Genomic DNA, 6606 nt, shown 5'->3' with positions numbered 1-6606 from the left:
TATGAGTACTCTCTGCAATATGAGTACTATTTCTGCTATACGAGTCCTCTCTCTGCTGGACAAGTCCTTTCTCTGCTATATGAGTCCTCTCTCTGCTGTACAAGTCTTCTCACTGCTCAGACAGTCTCATTGCAGTTTCTACAGCAGAGAGATGACTCATATAGCAGAGGGAGGACTAAGATAGTACTTAAATGAGTACTCTCTCTGCAATATGAGTACTCACTCTGCTATATTAGTCATCTCTCTACTGTACAAGTCCTATCTCTGCTGTATGAGTCCTCTCTCTGCTGTTCAAGTCTTCTCTCCACTCAGAAAGTCTCATAGCAGTCTCTGCAGCAGAGAGATGACTCATATAGCAGAGGACTAATGTAGTACTCATATGAGTACTCTCTGTGCAATATGAGTACTCTCTCTGCTATATTAGTCATCTCTCTACTGTACAAGTCCTATCTCTGCTGTATGAGTCCACTCTCTGCTGTTCAAGTCTTCTCTCCACTCAGAAAGTCTCATAGCAGTCTCTGCAGCAGAGAGATGACTCATATAGCAGAGGACTAATGTAGTACTCATATGAGTACTCTCTGTGCAATATGAGTACTCTATCTGCTTTATTAGTCATCTCTTTGCTGTACAAGTCCTATCTCTGCTAAATGAGTCCTCTCTCTGCAGTTCAAGTCCTCTCTCTGCTCAGAGAGTCTCTCAGCTGTCTTGAACAGCAGAGAGTGGACTTTTACAGCAGATTATTGGACTTGTACAGCAGAGAGATGACTCATAGTACTCATATGAGTACTCTCTGCAATATGAGTACTATTTCTGCTATATTAGTTCTCTCTCTGCTGGACAAGTCCTTTCTCTGCTATATGAGTCCTCTCTCTGCTGTACAAGTCTTCTCACTGCTCCGAGAGTCTCATTGCAGTTTCTGCAGCAGAGAGATGACTCATATAGCAGAGGGAGGACTAAGATAGTACTTAAATGAGTACTCTCTCTGCAATATGAGTACTCACTCTGCTATATTAGTCATCTCTCTACTGTACAAGTCCTATCTCTGCTGTATGAGTCCTCTCTCTGCTGTTCAAGTCTTCTCTCCACTCAGAAAGTCTCATAGCAGTCTCTGCAGCAGAGAGATGACTCATATAGCAGAGGACTAATGTAGTACTCATATGAGTACTCTCTGTGCAATATGAGTACTCTCTCTGCTCTATTAGTCATCTCTTTGCTGTACAAGTCCTATCTCTGCTAAATGAGTCCTCTCTCTGCAGTTCAAGTCTTCCCTCTGCTCAAAGAGTCTCATAGCAGTCTCTGCAGCAGGGAGATGACTAATATAGCAGAGAGAGGACTCATATAGTACTGATATCAGTACACTCTCTGCAAAATGAGTACTCTCTATGCTATATTAGTCATCTCTCTGCTGTACAAGTCCTCTCTCTGCTCAGAGAGTCTCTCAGCTGTCTTGAACAGCAGATAGTGGACTTGTACAGCAGATATTGGACTTGTACAGCAGAGAGATGACACATAGTACTCATATTAGTACTCTCTGCAATATGAGTACTATTTCTGCTATATGAGTCCTCTCTTTGCTGTACAAGTCCTCTCTCTGCTCAGAGAGTCTCTCAGCTGTCTTGAACAGCAGAGAGTGGACTTGTACAGCAGATATTGGACTTGTACAGCAGAGAGATGACTCATAGTACTCATATGAGTACTCTCTGCAATATGAGTACTATCTCTGCTATATGAGTCCTCTCTCTGCTGGACAAGTCCTTTCTTTGCTATATGAGTCCTCTCTCTGCTGAAGAAGTCTTCTCTCTGCTCAGAGAGTCTCATAGCAGTATCTGCAGCAGAGAGATGACTGATATAGCAGAGAGAACTAATATAGTACTCATATGAGTACTATCTCTGCAAAATGAGTACTCTCTATGCTATATTAGTCATCTCTCTGCTGTACAAGTCCTCTCTCTGCTCAGAGAGTCTCTCTGCTCTCTTGAACAACAGAGAGTGGACTTGTACAGCAGAGATAGGACTTGTACAGCAGAGAGATGACACATAGTACTGATATGAGTACTCTCTGCAATATGAGTACTATTTCTGCTATACGAGTCCTCTCTCTGCTGGACAAGTCCTTTCTCTGCTATATGAGTCCTCTCTCTGCTGTACAAGTCTTCTCAATGCTCAGAGAGTCTCATTGCAGTTTCTGCAGCAGAGAGATGACTCATATAGCAGAGGGAGGACTAAGATAGTACTTAAATGAGTACTCTCTCTGCAATATGAGTACTCACTCTGCTATATTAGTCATCTCTCTACTGTACAAGTCCTATCTCTGCTGTATGAGTCCTCTCTCTGCTGTTCAAGTCTTCTCTCCACTCATAAAGTCTCATAGCAGTCTCTGCAGCAGAGAGATGACTCATATAGCAGAGGACTAATGTAGTACTCATATGAGTACTCTCTGTGCAATATGAGTACTCTCTCTGCTATATTAGTCATCTCTCTACTGTACAAGTCCTATCTCTGCTGTATGAGTCCACTCTCTGCTGTTCAAGTCTTCTCTCCACTCAGAAAGTCTCATAGCAGTCTCTGCAGCAGAGAGATGGCTCATATAGCAGAGGACTAATGTAGTACTCATATGAGTACTCTCTGTGCAATATGAGTACTCTATCTGCTTTATTAGTCATCTCTTTGCTGTACAAGTCCTATCTCTGCTAAATGAGTCCTCTCTCTGCAGTTCAAGTCCTCTCTCTGCTCAGAGAGTCTCTCAGCTGTCTTGAACAGCAGAGAGTGGACTTGTACAGCAGATTATTGGACTTGTACAGCAGAGAGATGACTCATAGTACTCATATGAGTACTCTCTGCAATATGAGTACTATTTCTGCTATATTAGTCCTCTCTCTGCTGGACAAGTCCTTTCTCTGCTATATGAGTCCTCTCTCTGCTGTACAAGTCTTCTCACTGCTCAGAGAGTCTCATTGCAGTTTCTGCAGCAGAGAGATGACTCATATAGCAGAGGGAGGACTAAGATAGTACTTAAATGAGTACTCTCTCTGCAATATGAGTACTCACTCTGCTATATTAGTCATCTCTCTACTGTACAAGTCCTATCTCTGCTGTATGAGTCCTCTCTCTGCTGTTCAAGTCTTCTCTCCACTCAGAAAGTCTCATAGCAGTCTCTGCAGCAGAGAGATGACTCATATAGCAGAGGACTAATGTAGTACTCATATGAGTACTCTCTGTGCAATATGAGTACTCTCTCTGCTCTATTAGTCATCTCTTTGCTGTACAAGTCCTATCTCTGCTAAATGAGTCCTCTCTCTGCAGTTCAAGTCTTCCCTCTGCTCAAAGAGTCTCATAGCAGTCTCTGCAGCAGGGAGATGACTAATATAGCAGAGAGAGGACTCATATAGTACTGATATCAGTACTGTCTCTGCAAAATCAGTACTCTCTATGATATATTAGTCATCTCTCTGCTGTACAAGTCCTCTCTCTGCTCAGGGAGTCTCTCAGCTGTCTTGAACAGCAGAGAGTGGACTTGTACAGCAGATATTGGACTTGTACAGCAGAGAGATGACACATAGTACTCATATGAGTACTCTCTGCAATATGAGTACTATTTCTGCTATACGAGTCCTCTCTCTGCTGTACAAGTCCTCTCTCTGCTCAGAGAGTCTCTCTGCTCTCTTGAACAGCAGAGAGTGGACTTGTACAGCAGAGATAGGACTTGTACAGCAGAGAGATGACACATAGTACTGATATGAGTACTCTCTGCAATATGAGTACTATCTCTGCTATACGAGTCCTCTCTCTGCTGGACAAGTCCTTTCTCTGCTATATGAGTCCTCTCTCTGCTGTACAAGTCTTCTCACTGCTCAGAGAGTCTCATTGCAGTTTCTGCAGCAGAGAGATGACTCATATAGCAGAGGGAGGACTAAGATAGTACTTAAATGAGTACTCTCTCTGCAATATGAGTACTCACTCTGCTATATTAGTCATCTCTCTACTGTACAAGTCCTATCTCTGCTGTATGAGTCCTCTCTCTGCTGTTCAAGTCTTCTCTCCACTCATAAAGTCTCATAGCAGTCTCTGCAGCAGAGAGATGACTCATATAGCAGAGGACTAATGTAGTACTCATATGAGTACTCTCTGTGCAATATGAGTACTCTCTCTGCTATATTAGTCATCTCTCTACTGTACAAGTCCTATCTCTGCTGTATGAGTCCACTCTCTGCTGTTCAAGTCTTCTCTCCACTCAGAAAGTCTCATAGCAGTCTCTGCAGCAGAGAGATGACTCATATAGCAGAGGACTAATGTAGTACTCATATGAGTACTCTCTGTGCAATATGAGTACTCTATCTGCTTTATTAGTCATCTCTTTGCTGTACAAGTCCTATCTCTGCTAAATGAGTCCTCTCTCTGCAGTTCAAGTCCTCTCTCTGCTCAGAGAGTCTCTCAGCTGTCTTGAACAGCAGAGAGTGGACTTGTACAGCAGATTATTGGACTTGTACAGCAGGGAGATGACTCATAGTACTCATATGAGTACTCTCTGCAATATGAGTACTATTTCTGCTATATTAGTCCTCTCTCTGCTGGACAAGTCCTTTCTCTGCTAAATGAGTCCTCTCTCTGCAGTTCAAGTCTTCCCTCTGCTCAAAGAGTCTCATAGCAGTCTCTGCAGCAGGGAGATGACTAATATAGCAGAGAGAGGACTCATATAGTACTGATATCAGTACTCTCTCTGCAAAATGAGTACTCTCTATGCTATATTAGTCATCTCTCTGCTGTACAAGTCCTCTCTCTGCTCAGAGAGTCTCTCAGCTGTCTTGAACAGCAGAGAGTGGACTTGTACAGCAGATATTGGACTTGTACAGCAGAGAGATGACACATAGTACTCATATGAGTACTCTCTGCAATATGAGTACTATTTCTGCTATATGAGTCCTCTCTCTGCTCAGAGAGTCTCTCAGCTGTCTTGAACAGCAGAGAGTGGACTTGTACAGCAGATATTGGACTTGTACAGCAGAGAGATGACTCATAGTACTTATATGAGTACTCTCTGCAATATGAGTACTATCTCTGCTATATGAGTCCTCTCTCTGCTGGACAAGTCCTTTCTTTGCTATATGAGTCCTCTCTCTGCTGAAGAAGTCTTCTCTCTGCTCAGAGAGTCTCATAGCAGTATCTGCAGCAGAGAGATGACTGATATAGCAGAGAGAACGAATATAGTACTCATATGAGTACTATCTCTGCAAAATGAGTACTCTCTATGCTATATTAGTCATCTCTCTGCTGTACAAGTCCTCTCTCTGCTCAGAGAGTCTCTCTGCTCTCTTGAACAACAGAGAGTGGACTTGTACAGCAGAGATAGGACTTGTACAGCAGAGAGATGACACATAGTACTGATATGAGTACTCTCTGCAATATGAGTACTATTTCTGCTATACGAGTCCTCTCTCTGCTGGACAAGTCCTTTCTCTGCTATATGAGTCCTCTCTCTGCTGTACAAGTCTTCTCACTGCTCAGAGAGTCTCATTGCAGTTTCTGCAGCAGAGAGATGACTCATATAGCAGAGGGAGGACTAAGATAGTACTTAAATGAGTACTCTCTCTGCAATATGAGTACTCACTCTGCTATATTAGTCATCTCTCTACTGTACAAGTCCTATCTCTGCTGTATGAGTCCTCTCTCTGCTGTTCAAGTCTTCTCTCCACTCATAAAGTCTCATAGCAGTCTCTGCAGCAGAGAGATGACTCATATAGCAGAGGACTAATGTAGTACTCATATGAGTACTCTCTGTGCAATATGAGTACTCTCTCTGCTATATTAGTCATCTCTCTACTGTACAAGTCCTATCTCTGCTGTATGAGTCCACTCTCTGCTGTTCAAGTCTTCTCTCCACTCAGAAAGTCTCATAGCAGTCTCTGCAGCAGAGAGATGACTCATATAGCAGAGGACTAATGTAGTACTCATATGAGTACTCTCTGTGCAATATGAGTACTCTATCTGCTTTATTAGTCATCTCTTTGCTGTACAAGTCCTATCTCTGCTAAATGAGTCCTCTCTCTGCAGTTCAAGTCCTCTCTCTGCTCAGAGAGTCTCTCAGCTGTCTTGAACAGCAGAGAGTGGACTTGTACAGCAGATTATTGGACTTGTACAGCAGAGAGATGACTCATAGTACTCATATGAGTACTCTCTGCAATATGAGTACTATTTCTGCTATATTAGTCCTCTCTCTGCTGGACAAGTCCTTTCTCTGCTATATGAGTCCTCTCTCTGCTGTACAAGTCTTCTCACTGCTCAGAGAGTCTCATTGCAGTTTCTGCAGCAGAGAGATGACTCATATAGCAGAGGGAGGACTAAGATAGTACTTAAATGAGTACTCTCTCTGCAATATGAGTACTCACTCTGCTATATTAGTCATCTCTCTACTGTACAAGTCCTATCTCTGCTGTATGAGTCCTCTCTCTGCTGTTCAAGTCTTCTCTCCACTCAGAAAGTCTCATAGCAGTCTCTGCAGCAGAGAGATGACTCATATAGCAGAGGACTAATGTAGTACTCATATGAGTACTCTCTGTGCAATATGAGTACTCTCTCTGCTCTATTAGTCATCTCTTTGCTGTACAAGTC

Source organism: Paramormyrops kingsleyae, chromosome 6, assembly GCF_048594095.1.
Source record: "Paramormyrops kingsleyae isolate MSU_618 chromosome 6, PKINGS_0.4, whole genome shotgun sequence".
Taxonomy (NCBI): domain Eukaryota; kingdom Metazoa; phylum Chordata; class Actinopteri; order Osteoglossiformes; family Mormyridae; genus Paramormyrops; species Paramormyrops kingsleyae.
Note: the sequence above shows the minus strand (reverse complement) of the source record.